Genomic DNA, 15,888 nt, shown 5'->3' with positions numbered 1-15,888 from the left:
ACCTGCAGAAGGAGTCCAGAAATCTATACACTAGACTGAGACTTTATCTATGGATCTATTCAATCCATGGAACTAACTAATGTACAGCCTCTGAGGGCTTTTATAGTTGGGTCAGTGTGAATTAGCCTTAATTCTCTGTCACACAAATTGCTCAGCTCTTCTCCCTGGGGCTTGTCCTGTCTTTTATGTCCCCTGCAAAATGTGGCCCTGCGGATTGTAATTTCTCCACACACACACTCACTGATTCCCATGTATCTGCCCTGGCAGCTCTGTTTGCTCACTGACATTTGTGTGAGGATTTTTTCGGAGGTTTAGTATCAGCTGTACCCCTGGCTAATATCCAGATGTGTCTTGTGCTCCACTCTCTCTTTCTCTTTCTCCGGGCTGAATAGTTTGTTACGCTATTATTTTTCTACAACTCTCTGTGCATGTACCCTGAGGCTCCACCCACAGATGCTGTTTCTCTGCTATTGTAGCAGATTAACGCACTTGTCAGCGCAGATTATACCGTCAAACAGGCATTTTTAGCAGCAGGAGTCTGACACAGCAGTGAGTAAAGAAACTGCAGCGTCGTCATCTCTTGTGGAAATCAATAACGTGTGATCAGCGGAGGAGAACGCCGCTGCCGCAGCAGCAGCAGCAGAGCAGTGACACTTGAGTACCGCAGCCGCCAGACGAGGAAATACACATTCAGCTCCACTTATATTCCAAAACCATCAGTCTAATCCAATTTGCTCACTTGAGGATTGTGGAATTTCAGATTTATAAGTGTCTGACAATTGTGAAGGCCGTTATAGTTAACAAGAGTTCAAGTGGGGATAAGAAGTTTTCTCACTCCTGGGTGTTTTGTTGAGCAAGGTTTGGCCTAGTAGACTTTTACAGAACGAAATTGTTTAAAACACACTTTCTATACTCTCAGTAAATGCCTTCTAACAATATCCATCAGAGTATATATACTACAGGTCAAAAGTTTGGGGATTTTTTAATGTTTTAAAATAAGCTTATCCTGCTCACCAAGGCTGCATTTATTTAATCACAAATACAGTACAAATTGTAAAATAGTGAAATGTTACTGCACTATAACACAACTATTCAAAAGTAGTTTGTCATTTAATTTAATCATTTACTGTATTCCAGTCATTTTAAAGATGAATTTTCAGCTTCCTTACTCCAGTCCAGGGCTCTACAACAACATTTCGAGGGTGTGAAAAAAGTGAAAAAGGGTGGTCGGTAGGGAGGTTTGTGCACTCTCAGAAAAAAAGGTACAATGAGGGTACAATTTTGTTCCTAGAGGGAACAAAATATAAAATTGTACCTTTAAAGGTCCCATATTGGTCCTTAGGGTACAATTTTGTACCCAAACGGGCTATAAAGGTACAAATGTCCAGATTTAGGTTTGAAAGGTACATTTTTGTACCTTTTATAGCACATTTGGATACAAAATTGTACCGTAAAGGACCAATTTGGCACCTTTAAAGGTACAATTATATATTTTGTTTCCCTATAGGAACAAAATTGTACCCTCAGCTCATGATAAGATCAAGACACTACATAACACTAATTTAAATGTATTAATACTAAACATTAATACTAAAATACATAATTTAAAAATATAATAAATAAATAAATTGATTGAATTAAATATTTTAATAATAAATTTTTTTTCATGTATTTAAATTACATTTTTTCTCAAAAATGTTAATAATTTAATTTATAATTAAATTTAATTTTAATCATTAAAAACGTAAATACTGGTCTTTGCTTACTGTTTAAGTCCATATAGTATATATGGGATGTAGAATAAGAACCATGCAGAGGGACAGCATCTTCATACAGGTGGTGATGTTGCTGTCTCTTTAAGAATTTGGCTTGTTGAGACGTTATAGTAGTGTTTGTTACTGAGGCGGTCGGTCGAGTATGCTGGCTGTTTACACAGAACTTCGCACGCTTTTCAAAGAAAAGTCTATTTTGGAGTCCACACTTTTCAGGTAAGAATGTATTAAAGATATATTTTCAGTCTCATTTTTACATGTGAAGCCGTGTTCTGTTAATTTTGTCTGACTCTCTGGTCTCGGCTTTCCCCCGCTTTGTGCTCCGGGCTGGCTGGTGTACGTTGGCCTGCAGGATGGAGTTTGCTAAGATGTCTGCAGCTTATTAAAGAAGTTACTACAATGTGATATCGAAGTCACCGAGGGACATAACGTTATAGAAGGTAAGTACTATATGCTGTTAGTTTTCTCGGTGTAAAAGTTCCCTTTATCGCCTACGTTACGTATTCGCGCCTTATATGTTACGTTACGTTACTACTTTATTAATAAGTGTTGCCACGGCGGAATATAATCGCAACCCAGATAGCAAAATACACTTGGGCCAGTTGCGGCTAGATTCTCGCCTGCCCGAGTCCGTCTGCTGTATCGTTACTCGGGCCAGATGCGGCGGCAGAAGCGAGCCGACGCTGCCGTAACCGTGCACCGGAATCGGGCCGTGAGTAATGTGCGGTGTGGCCCGGAGCGGGCGCGACTGAAGTCTTCATATACCTTGATATAAAACCTTTTGTTATTAATACTGGAATTTGTAATTATCGATAATGTTTTATATTTTGAGGCCATTTTCTAGCCTCGGTTGACCGCGGAACGTTCGAGGTTACTAAAGTAACCCTTCGTTCCCCGAGGAGGGGAACGGAAGCACTATAAGTGGATTTGATTGTAAAATCCACGCATTGGGAGGTTCGGTTCAGAAGCTACTCGTCTGAAAGAGTATTGAACGAGCCAATTAAGAATGAATTGGCAGCGCAAGCCTGCGCAGGTGAGCGGCATAAGCAATCAACTGAGTATATAAGCTCACCTGGCGCAGCAGACGCTATCCTTTTTAAGCTGAAGAGACTTTCAACAGCTAAGGGACAGTCATTATGGCGACGGAGTATAGTGCTTCCGTTCCCCTCCTCGGGGAACGAAGGGTTACTTTAGTAACCTCGAACGTTCCCCTTCGGGGGGAACTTCAGCACTATAAGTGGATTTGATTGTAAAATCCACGCATTGGGAGCCCATTGAAAGCGCCATAATGACTGCACCTTACCAACACCCCCGATGAGGAGATAGTCAAGCAAGCGTGACGCACCCACATCATGGGGGGCGCGGTCCTCCAACGTGTCCCTGGCCCTAATTTATCCTACTTCAACAGAAGTTTTACGGATTTATATATATTTTTTTGGGAAGTCGTGAGCATCTAGATAATTCTAGGAAAATACGACAGTACGTTGGGAAGCGTGCAATCCCGATAGGGAGGACGCTGCGGAGGCCATCCGTTACCCAAGGGGGGATAGATGGCAGAATTTACATATGGACTAGCCCTAAAAGGGGGAGTACGCATAGCAAAAGAGTGGTTAGCGGGGAGGGAAGACACGGGTCCGCCCAGGGGGGGGGGACTTAACCGTGGCTGAATAAGCATATGGGATCGCCTAGTGGGGACCACGCATAGCAGGCACCTTTACCCAAAACGCGGGCTGACCAGCGGGCAGACCTACAACGTAGTGGGCCAGCAAGTGACTCCTCCGCTGAGTCAGTGCTGGGGGCCACGGAGGAATCTGCAGGGCTCACCTGACGGGGAACTTTACTGACAGATAAAAAGGCGCACGTATCTCCGTGTTAGGGAAAATGGCGCAGCAAGCGTGTTTCAACACCCTACCGAATTTTTCCTCAATCACCAAGGGTTACCTAATACCCTTGAGGAAACCGGCTCCACTCGCAGATTGTAAAACCTTGCAAATGTGTTGGGTGTCACCCAGCCCGCAGCTCTACAGATGTCTGTTAGAGGGGCGCCGCGTGCGCGCGCTCGAGAGGATGCGAAGCTCCGAGTGGAGTGCGCACGCGCTCTCGGGGGACGCGGCTCATCTCGGCTCTGATAGTGAAAGAAAGGCATCCACAATCTAGTGGGAACTTATTTCGGTACGGCACTTCCCTGCTGCCGACCGCTATAACAGACGAAGAGCTGCTCAGATGATCTAAACTCTGAGTGCGGTCCGGATAATACGCAAAACGCGAACTGGACAATAAATAAGGGCTGGGTCTGCCTCCTCCGAGGGCAGCGCTTGCAGGCTTACTACCTCGTATTAAAACGGAGTGGTAGGAACCTTGGGCACATATCGCGGGCGGGGTCTCATACGTGAGAAAAGCCAGCCCAATTACAGGCACGAGTCACTGACCGAAAAATGCCTCCGGGTCCCCGACCCTCTAATCGATATCAACGCGACCAGCAGAGCTGTCTTCAGGGACAGAAATATACTGAGTCGAGGATCGAAGGGATCTGACGCGGCTTGTGTAGCGAGGGCGAGATCCTAAGAGGGCATGAGAGGGGGCGGGGTGGATTAATTCGCTTAACGCCCCTGAGGAACCGGATGATGAGGTTATGCGTTCCCACGGTGCCGCCAGCCACCGCGTTATGAGAGCGGAGATGGCAGCCACGTAACCTTGAGTGTGGAGGGCGACAGCCTGCTCTCCAACTTCTCTCGGCGTAAAGAAAGCACAACGCTGATCTGGCAAATTACGGGGGTCTTCTCAGCGAGAGACACACCATTCAGTGAATAGACTTCACGTCAGGGCATAGGCGCGCTCGGGGAGGGGGCTCTAGCCCGAGTGACGGTATTAGCCACCGCAATCGGAGGTTACCTAAGTCTTCCTCGCGTCTAAAAATCTCTTCAAAGATCGGCGAGGGTGCCAGGTGGTGCCCTGTCCCTGAGAGAGTAGGTGCTCTCTCGAAGGGACTGCCAGGGGAGGGCTATCGCGAGGGAGAGCTCTGACATCCAGGTCCGGTTGAGCCAGAGGGGCGCAACCAGCAACCTGTTCCTCGTCCTCCCTGACCATGCACAGTAACTGCGCGAGCAGGCTCACTGGGGGAAACGCGTATTGCGCGTGCCCCGAGGCCAGCTGTAAGCCAGTGCATCCGTGCCGAGAGCACTCGGTCAGGGAAAGAACAACTGGCAATGAGCGATCTCCGGGGAAGCAACAGATCGATCTGGGCTTCCCCGAATCGCGCTCATATCAGCTGAACAGACTCGGGGTGGAGTCTCCATTCTCCAGGACGCAAGGCTGCCGTGAGAGCGCATCGGCTGCACGGTTGAGCTTGCCTGAATATGAATGGCTGGCAGCGATTTCAGCCGCGTATGACTCCAGAGGAGCAGACGGCGGGCGAGCTGAGACATGCGGCGAGAGCGCATACCCCCTATACGGCTGATATACGCCACCGCCGCCGTACTGTCCGTCCTGACCAGCACGTGTTGCCGCTCCAACACCGGAAAAAAACGGTGGAGAGCGGGGAACACTGCCAACAGCTCCAGGCGATATGCCAATGCAACTGGGTACCTTTCCACAGGTCCGCAGCCGCATGCCCGCAACGCACAGCCCCCCAGCCCGTGTTGGAAGCGTCTGCTGAAACGACAACAAGACTGGACGCCTGTTCTAGAGACACCCAGGCCTGTAGGAACGAGGGGTCGCTCCAAGGGCTGAGGGCGCGGCGACACAGCGCAGTAACAGAGACTCGGTGTGCGCGCGCGTGCCATGCGCGTCTGGGGACTCGATCGTGAAGCCAGTGCTGAAGTGGTCTCATATAGAATAATCCGAGCGGCATGAAGCGGCTGCGGATGCCATATGCCCCAGGAGCCTCTGAAATAGTTTCAGTGGGACCACTATTTTACTGTCGAGCTCTCTCAGACAGTACAGCATCAGCTGAGCGCGCTCTCCGGAGAGGCGCGCTGCCATGGTGACCGAGTCCAGCTCCAGCCCGAGAGAAGAGATCCTCTGCACGGGGGCGAGTTTGCTCTTTTCTCGGTTGACCTGAAACCCCCACAGGTGGAAGTGCCAGAGCACTTTGTCTCTGTGCATAATCAACTCTGTGCATAATCAAAAGAGAGGGCAATTCAGCCAGTCGTAAAGAAATTGAGTATGCAGATGCCCGCGAGCCGAAGGGGCGCTGAGGCACCCTCCGCGGGCTTGGTGAGGACCCGCGGAGACAGAGAGAGCCCGAAGGGGAGGGCTTTGTATTGCCAAGCTCGACCTTCAAACGCAAACCGCAGAAACTGTCGGTGGCGAGGAAGAGTGGAGACATGGAAATACGCGTCCATCAGGTCTAATGCTGCAGACCAACCCAGAGGACGAACGCACCGGAGGATGCGCTTCTGCGTGAGCATTCTGAACGGCAGCTTGTGCAGGCAGCGGTTCAAAACGCGCAGATCTAGGATTGGCCGTGACCCACCGCTCTTTTTGGGCACGATGAAGCGTGGGCTGTAAACCCCGCTCTCCATCTCGGCTGGAGGGAGCGGCTCGATTGCATCCTTCGCCAGGAGGACAGCAATCTCCTCTCGCAAGACAGGGGCGGACAGGGGGCTGACCCTGGTGAATACACACCCGTGACTTGGGGGGCCGTTTCGCGAACTGAATCGCATAGCCGAGTCTGATTGTGCGTATGAGCCACCGCGAAGAGCTGGCCCGCGCTAACCAGGCAGGCAGAGCTCTCGCTAATGGACTCATCGCTACAATCGCTGACGTACCAGCAGTGGGGCAGCGCGGAGTGGGTGTGCTGATCCGGGAAGCTCGCGGGTCCCACGGAAAAGCTGGAGGTGAGATATTTGCTCTCACTCCAAACCCGAGCTCCGGAGGGGAGGCTCGAGGGGTGGGAGAAAGGAGACCGTCCTCCCAGCGCTCGTGAGCCACTGGCGAAACGCACCGAATCTGCAAGCTAGAAGGCATAGCGTCCCAGACTGGCAGATTTCGGGCTGTCACATCTGGGGAAGTGAAAAGTGCCCTTTCATAATGTTTTCATGGCAGTAAAAAGTGCCGTTGGAAATGGGGCCCCGCCCTCCAGCGGGGAAAGAGCAAGTTCCCTCTTCTCCAGATGGCCTGTCCCAGGGGCGCTTCGCGGTCCGTTGCCGGACTTAGCGGCGTTCTGGGCAGGGGGGCTGCCTGCTTCCGAGGTGCCCGACGCGCTCGCTTCGCCGGAGGCGTGTGCGGGGGCGGAGCAGCTCTCGTAGGCGGGCGCCTTCGGCGAGGAGCAGGTATGAATGGCACGGCGGGCGGAGCGGGCTACGGACCGCCGATAAGACATCACCCACCAACTGCTCTCTCACCGCCTTGAATTCCTGGGTGAATTCACAGACAGTGTCGCCGAACCTGGCTGGGGATATGGGGAAGTCAAGAAAGCGGACTTTGTCGACTTTGCGCATATCAGCCAGGGGTGGCGCTCCTGGACCACTAATGTGGACATCGTCCTCCCCAACGCACACGCAGCGGACTCAGTAGTCCGAAGAGCTAAGTCGGCGGCGGTGCGAAGCTCGTAAGCCTGGGTTGGACCCACCCTCGTGCAGCTCAGCCAGCGCCTGCGCTTGGTAGCGCTGGTAGGTGGCTATCGCATGCAAGGCGGAAGCAGCCTGGCCCGCAGCTATGTAAGCTCTAGCTCCGAGGGAGGTAGATAACTTACAGGCTTTGGATGGGAGACGAGGCGGACCCCGCCAAGAAGAGGCGCCGCGCGGATTTACCGCCATCGCGCACTCAACCTGAGGAATCGCCACATACCCCCTGGCTGTTTCACCGTCAAGAGTGGTTAGGGTGGAGGAACACGCAGCACGAGCAGAAAAAAAGTGCTTTACAAGACCGCGTGAGCCTACTGTGCACCTCCGGGAAGAAGGGAACGCCCCTCTAGTCGGTCCGGCCGCGGAGCTGGGGGATAAACCATCTCCAACCCACGGCCGAAGCAGCCCGGGAAAGCACGGCTAACATGTCCGTTTCAGGATCCGTAGTGACAGCGCTCACCAGCCCGAAGGGGGCGAGCGGGTCTGGATCATCATCGGACAATGAAAGCCCACCCTCCGATGCCGCGGTGGACATCTGGTCTCCGGTGTCATCGGGCGTAAGGGCTACCATCTGTTAGACGGATCGCTTCCCCCGCCCGAAGCTTGGATGGAGCGCTTAGAGGAGCAGGAGGTCCGCGGGCCCGTGGGCGACGGATTATCTCTAGCTGAAACCCTCAGATCTGCCCGAGTGCCCGCTGCAGAGCAGGGGACAACTGGGGTGGTTCGCCTTTTTGCAAAGGCTAACCGCGATCTTGCGCAACAGTCATGGCATCGCAATGACGACATGAACTGCCCGCGAGCAGCGCATTAACATGCTGGACCCCCAGACATGTAACACAGTGCCCGCGCCCATCATCCGAGGACAGGAAACCACCGCATCCAGAAACGCACAGTCGGAGCGCCGTCCTGATAAGGACGTGCTGCACGACTGTGTTGCTCTTTCTGTGAAGTTTGCAACTTTATACGCACCGCTCTGGAGGACCGGACCCAAAGAACGCCAGGCAAGGGAGAAACCCAGCTCGACCGTCTGCCACTGCGTGTACACACTCTGGACCGGGAGAATGCTCTCGTTCGCTCAGAATCGCTGGTCACAGCAGGAGGAACCCTCATCGACTCGATCAGAAAGTCTCTGAAGCGAAAAGGATAGCGTCTGCTGCGCCAGGTGAGCTTATATACTCAGTTGATTGCTTATGCCGCTCACCTGCGCAGGCTTGCGCTGCCAATTCATTCTTAATTGGCCCGTTCAATACTCTTTCAGACGAGTAGCTTCTGAACCGAACCTCCCAATGCGTGGATTTTACAATCAAATCCACTTATAGTGCTGAAGTTCCCCCCGAAGGGGAAATGTAATTTTAGACGGTTATATACACCGCCACTTTGTGAAGAAAAATCACAATTTTGTCACCGGCAAAGCGACTGATTATGTAAACGTGGCTAGTTACAAACGTGGCGTGTGTATGCTTGTATATATCTTCGTTTCAGTGTCTAAGTTACATTAATGTTGAGGAGTGTCCACAAACTCTCATGTCCAGAATTGTTGGTGCTTTACTATCGTTTAACGTTATACTTATATAAAAATAAAATACTATAAATAAATAGTTATTGCTTTATCTTATTGCTTTCCTGAAGTTTATGAAGTTTCCAATTGTATTTCAGGACAAGATTAAACAACATAATGCAGGCTAACAGCATTAGACCAATGAAGGCATGTCATATGAAAGCATGGCTCAGTTACAAGATGTAAGTATGTCTCATTATCTATACCATGGTTTTAATGGCTTACATACTATTTTAAATTTGTAGGTATTTACTTACAAACAACAATAAATGTACACCCACGTGTTTAAAATTATTTTCTAGGTTTTCATCGAAAGATGAGAGATCAACTGAAGAAGGCTATGGACCTGACTCTAAGGTACTCTTTCTAAACTTTCTCCACTTGGTTAATATTATTAGATTCTAGCTTTAGATGGATTCCTTCATATTTGTTTGTATGCCACATCTTATGTTCCAGGAATTGATTTTACAGCAGCACTTCTCATGTTGCCAGCCTTGTTAAGCGAGACACTTCAACATTTCGTTGTGCTCAGGTGCGTATGTTGTTTTCTGTTCAGTATATGCTGTGATAAATGCATTTTATAATGCTTGATATTCTTCATATTAGGATGACGCAGTGGGTAGTGCTGTCACCTTACAGCAAGAAGGTCGCTGGTTCGAGCCTCGGCTGGGTCAGTTGGCATTTGTGTGAGGAGTTTGCATATTCTTCCAGTGTTCGTGAAGGTTTCCTCCAAGTGCTCCGGTTTCCCCACAAGTCCAAAGACATGCGCTATAGCTGAATTTGGTAAGCTTATTTGTCTGTAGTGTATAAATGTGTGTGTGAATAAGTGTGTCTGGATGTTTCGTAATACTGGGTTGCAGATAGAAGGGCATCTGCTGCATAAAACATATGCTGGATAAGTTGGTGGTTCATTCCACTGTCGCAACCCCAGATTAATAAAGGGACTAAGCCAAAAAGAAATTGAATGAATGAATGAAATTTATATTAGTCTTTTAATCTGTGATACTTTTTTTTTTAAATCGGAGAATATTAATTATTTTACTTTCTATGCATGTTGATTTTCTCTTCATCAGTGATAGAGTGACTGATATTAATGTAATTATTGCTTTGTCATTTACAGTGAACCATCTTCACCACATCCAACAGTTCAAGTACAGGAGGACACCACCGACTGGACAACTGTGTTAACAGACGAGTCACGGCAGTCTTCAGAGTTGATGGGATTGCGATTGGCCGAGCTAATGATGTGGACGAATACACATTTTTGACATATCCATCTTATTAGATCACCTTGATGTTTCTGCAGTGGAATGTTTTGAATGAACGGTGGACGGTGACAAGCCTCGATCTACTCCAGTTACCAGAGTGATCAACCTTGTTTTTTGTTTCTCTACATGCTCTTGGGATAATCACAATCAAGTTAACCCAGCACAGACACTGCTCTCATTCATGCATAAAGCAGATTTTTAAATAACTTGTGGTCCTAATGACTATCAAAGAACATTTTCCAGATATGAGTGCTTTACATGTCATGTTTACCAAAAGCATAAACACATATTGTGTTACAACAAATTACAACTCCACTTGAGGATGATGAGGAGTAATCTACTGGTGTTGAGGAAGAGGCTACTGATGTATTTGGTTTTCTGCACTGTTGAAGCAATTTATAGAGAAACATTGCCTTCATTCTGAAATACAGAGAAAATGTTGATGACAAATTATTTATTATGACTGAGTATTCTGACTAAAGACAAATACTTTGGACTTTATAAAGTGAAGTACTTGATGTAGCCTGTGTAATGTGTTTATAAATCTTAAACAGTATTCTTGTGGTCTTTGTATTAAGGGTAGATTATATACTGTACAGTGAGTGAACAATTTTTATTTGTTTTCTAAATTGTTCTTTTTACTGTTTTACATGTCTGCTTTATATTTACTGTGTAATTTTATTTCTTGACACATTCAGTTGTGAGTTGTAATGAAATATTTCTACATTAATAAATAAAAATGGACATCTGCGAACCAAAATATTTTATTTATTTGTGCATGCAGTCACCAAAGGATCAAAATGCCTGGGTCAGTACCCTGAAAATGCTATATAATATAAAAAGGTAAATTTTTGTACCTTCGGTGGGGGTACAAAATTGTCCCTTAAAGGGTACAAATGTAGAAGGTACAATTTTGTACCTTTAAATAGAGGTACAAATTTGTACCCTTAAGGGTACCACCCCAGTGACGGGCCATTTGTACCCTAAAAGGTACAATTTTGTACCTTTTTTTCTGAGAGTGTGGTAGCGGACGAAAGTTAAGAGTCTGGGGAGAGAGGGATAGGGGTTCGTTGTCAAACAAAGAGCGGGGGTGTAACGGAAGAAACTGAAGGGGGGGGGCTTCATTTGGTGGGTACCAAATAGTTTCTCTGGTTGCGACAAAATAGTGGAATCATCCTAATCCCCTCCGCCCCCTAACTCCATAACGTTGTGTGAGTATTTGCTTTTTGTTGAAATATTAAAAATTCCCCAAAACTTATGTCTTTTAAAAAAAAAAAGAGTCCCAATTTAATGATTTTTGTCACATTTTCTGACAAATTTTCCTATCTTATGTTTGGAAAGTGACGTTAACAAATACAAAATATAAAGAAATAAAAACTATTTCTCCAATATGTTAAAATATACTAATAATATAAATATAACATAAATGATATCTTAATATTCGAAAGAATGACAGACTTATAAGCAATAAGAAAATCTAAATGGAGGTCAATTAAAAAGCATTAAACATTATTGATTAATGCGAATAAAAAGTAAATGTGACCTTTCTAAATAAAATATTCGTAAAAATGTTCTAGTTGTGCAGTGCTAAAGAAGCTTCAGAAGTGGGCTCTTATATATGTGCTCCACTTATGGCTGAATTATTAAGATTCTACACTGTGATTGTTCAGTTTTAATACAGTTTCATGTTATCTTCTCTTTATCTGTTCTTTAATAATTAGGGAGCACATATATCTATGTCTGTTCTCATTCTAGGACTGACAAATGCTCTCAACAAAGAGTGTAGTCATTTGGGGAAAATAATAACTATTGTGTAGTCAGTGTCTTCTGTCCATTAAAATACAGTAGCTGCTGCTTTAACTCTGAGTGTTGCTTGCTTAAAAGGTGACCTATTATGCCCCTATATAGAAGATGTAAAATAAATCTCTGGTGTCCTCAGTATGCATCTGTGTGTCACATGCAGGGAACAAACTGAGGAACAACAGAGACAAGGAGCCAAGTGCAGGTAAAATAAGATTATATTTTAGGCAAACAGGGTCAAACAGAAGTGGCTGGTACCAAAAAGGGCAATCCCAAAACATGGTCAAAAAACTGGCATAAAATTGAAATAGGCGTTAAACAGGAACAAGCAATAAACAAGGCTAAGGTCAAAAACAAACAGAATCAAATCAATTAAATCAAAATAGAAGAATTAAATAAAAAAAATGCAAACATACATCAACATCAAAGACTCCATCCTAAACTGATGTTTCTGTAGTGTTTAAATAGTCTGAATGATCAGTGATCACAAGTCTCAGTTGTGTGTCTTATCAGCTGTGATCAGCAACTGGTGTGTGTGACATGGCCTGATGGGATTTGTAGTTCCTAAACAAGACATACAGTTAAGTCAGAATTATAAACCCTTCTGAATTATTAGCCCCCCTGTTATTTTCTTTATCCCAATTTTCTGTTTAACGGAGGGAAGATTTTTTTCAACACATTTTAAAACATAATAGTTTTAATAACTCATCTCTAAATTTATTTCATCTTTGCCATGATGACTGTAAATAATATTTTACTGGATATTTTTCAAGACACTTCTATACAGCTTAAAGTGACATTCAAAGGCTTACCTAGGTTATTAAGGTTAACTAGGTAGGTTACGGTATAGGCAAGTTATTGAATAATGATGGTTTGTTCTGTAGACTATCGCAAAAAAAAAAAAAACTGTCGAAATCGGGATTTTCTTAATATGTCGTCTTTAGAGGCAGCCGGTGCTCAGTGAAACATTTGTGACTTTCAGCAGTGGTCTGCTTAGCCCAGCCCTGCAGAATATATGCTGCGAATTAGTCAAATCTCCTTTTGCAAAACCTTGACCGTTATCACATGACTCAATTTCACAGTAGCGAAGGCTGCTGACGTACGTAATTACCATTCTGGGGATTAGCCATGCGTTTGCACTTCAACTTGTATTGACCTGCAGAAACACACACAGATGTGTCAGAACAAAAGTCAAGAAAACGGACAAATGGAAGGACTTTCAGATTGGCTGATGATGCTCTTCTCAGTTCTTCTAACTGAGTATGCGCTCTTGTGTCTCTGGTGGTCATTTCAATGACAGCCTCCAAATGGAAAATGACAGAAATTTCAGGAAATTAAATTAACCAACAGGGCGCAGCAGTGGCGCAGTAGGTAGTGCTGTCGCCTCACAGCAAGAAGGTCACTGGGTCACTGATTCGAACCTCGACTCAGTTGGCGTTTCTGTGTGGAGTTTGCATGTTCTCCCTGCCTTCGCCTGGGTTTTCTCTGGGTGCTCCGGTTTCCCCCACAGTCCAAAGACATGCGGTACAGGTGAATTGGGTAGGCTAAATTGTCCGTAGTGTGTTTGTGTGTGTGAATGTGTGTGGATGCTTCCCAGAGATGGGTTGCAGCTGGAAGGTCATCCGCTGTGTAAAAGCTTGCTGGATAAGTTGCCGGATTATTCCGCTGTGGCAACCCCAGATTAATAAAGGGACTAAGCCGACAAGAAAATGAATGAATGAATTAACCAACATTTTGAATTATACATTTAATCAATCAAATTGTGAATGTTATGCAATATATTAATTTAGGACTAGATTTAGACCTTTTTAAAAACGTGTAATTTAATTACTTTGATAAAATAAACCCATGATACCCCATAGTACCCTGATTTTTCCTAACTGTGTCTATATTTCATCATTACAGTAATGGATAAATAAAACCTGCATTTCTTTCATTCTTGTACAAGTTTGGTTTACTTTGAGTTAGCAAAGGTTTTCAAGGTTAAATGTATGAATTACCTTATTGTTTATAATAAAAATACTATAAAATTTATTAGTTTCTGATAATAACATTGTTTAAATATTTTTCTGCACATTCGCTCTATTAAATTAGATTTATCTAGGGAGTCAAATAAATAATTGTAAATACATTTATATCTATACATTAACCTTTTTTTTCACTCCGTGGACAAGAGATGCCCCCTTCCCCATATAGCTCAGTGTTTACTGATCATGCAGGAACCCTGCATTTTTTCTGAGTTCTCTGAGAGAATTAAACACTAAATCAATACACCTGCACACAGACATCATTCGGTTTTCAATTACAACGACCTTGTGGATCACTTTCCCCAGTGATTCCAACAGCAAACGCACACATAAGACCTGTGAAGCTGTTCTTCTGTTTACCTTTAAGCAGCAAAACAAGACAAAAAACACTTTTTAGTTTCATGAGATGCACAATAAAAGCATCAGCTTCAAAACAACAGCCCACTGCTGTTCAGTTCTTGTGCAAGAATTCCATCAGTTGAATGCAATTGTAATTATATGGTACATTTTGCAATAAAAGTGCAGCTTTTATTGTCATATGCAATAAAAATGCCTGTATTTAAACGTGCAAATAAGTCAAATTATCTTACAGTTAAATATTAGGCGGCACGGTGGCGCAGTAGGTAGTGTTGTCGCCTCACAGCAAGAAGGTCGCTGGTTTGAGTCTCAGCTGGGTCAGTTGGCATTTCTGTGTAGAATTTGCATGTTTTCCTTGCGTTCGCGTGGGTTTCCTTCAGGTGCTCCAAAGACATGTGGTACAGGTGAATTGGGTAAGCTAAATTGTCCGTAGTGTATGAGTGTGAATGAGTGTGTATGGATGTTTCCCAGAGATGGGTTGCAGCTGGAAGGGCATCCGCTGCGTAAAAAAAAGGGGGAATAAGTTGGCGGTTCATTCCACTGTGCTGACCCCGGATTATTAAAGGGAATAAGCCAAAAATGAATGAATGAATAATATAAATATAAATAAATATACAAATTGACAAAAAGAAAATGGTAATTTATACCGTAATCACACAAATGAATTAATAAATTAATAAAACTGGAGAGTAAGCAAACAGAAAATTACATTTGAAACACGAATAAAATAATAAAATATATGAAAACAGTAAATTCAGTTGAAATCTAATTTATTAGCCCTTCTGTGATTATTTTATTCTCTTTCAAATATTTTTCAAGTGATGAGCAACAGAGCAACAAAAAATTTTTACAGTATTTTCAATAATATTTTTTTTCGTCTCGAGGAGATGTTTTTATTGTATGACTGGAATAAAAACAATATAATTTTTTTAAGCTAATTTTATGGTCAACATTTTTAGCCCTTTAACATTAGTATATATATATATATATATATATATATATATATATATATATATATATATATATATATATATATATATATATATATATATATATATATATATATATATATACAGTTGAAGTCAGAATTATTAGCCCACCATAGATTTTGTTTTTCCTTTTTAAATATTTCCCAAATGTTGTTTAGGCAAATTTTCACAGTAGTTTTTATGATATTTTTTCTTCTGAAGAAAGTCTTATTTGTTTTATTTCGACTAGAATAAAAGCAGTTTTTTAACATTTTAAAAGCCATTATAAGGTCAAAATTATTGGCCATTTTAAGCTATATTTTGTTTCGATAGTCTACAGAACAAACCATTGTTAAACAATGACTTGCCTAATTACCCTAACCTGCCTAGTTAACCTAATTAAAGTTAAGCATTTAAATGTCACTTTAAGCTGTATAGAAGCTTGAAACATATCTAGTAAAATATTATTTACTGTCATCATGACAAAGATAAAATAAATCAGTTATTAGAGATGAGTTATTAAAACTTATATGTTCAGAAATGAGTTTAAAAAAATCTCTCTGTTAAACAG

The 15,888-nt window shown here is 44.1% G+C and overlaps 1 long non-coding RNA gene across 1 annotated transcript; it reads left to right on the top strand.

Annotated features, from left to right (window-relative positions):
• Positions 1-1,882: 1,882 nt before the first annotated feature.
• LOC148679579 (uncharacterized) lies at positions 1,883-9,642 on the top strand. Its single transcript, XR_015945019.1, has 6 exons — positions 1,883-1,988; positions 2,125-2,212; positions 8,996-9,079; positions 9,200-9,254; positions 9,354-9,429; positions 9,504-9,642. It is a non-coding gene; the product is annotated as an uncharacterized LOC148679579 (long non-coding RNA).
• The last annotated feature ends 6,246 nt before the right edge of the window (positions 9,643-15,888 follow it).

This window comes from Danio rerio, chromosome 16 (genome assembly GCF_052040795.2).
Source record: "Danio rerio strain M-AB ecotype USA chromosome 16, GRCz13ab, whole genome shotgun sequence".
NCBI lineage: Eukaryota > Metazoa > Chordata > Actinopteri > Cypriniformes > Danionidae > Danio > Danio rerio.
The sequence above is the reverse complement of the archived record's forward strand: the minus strand, read 5'-3'. Positions and strand labels throughout refer to the sequence as shown.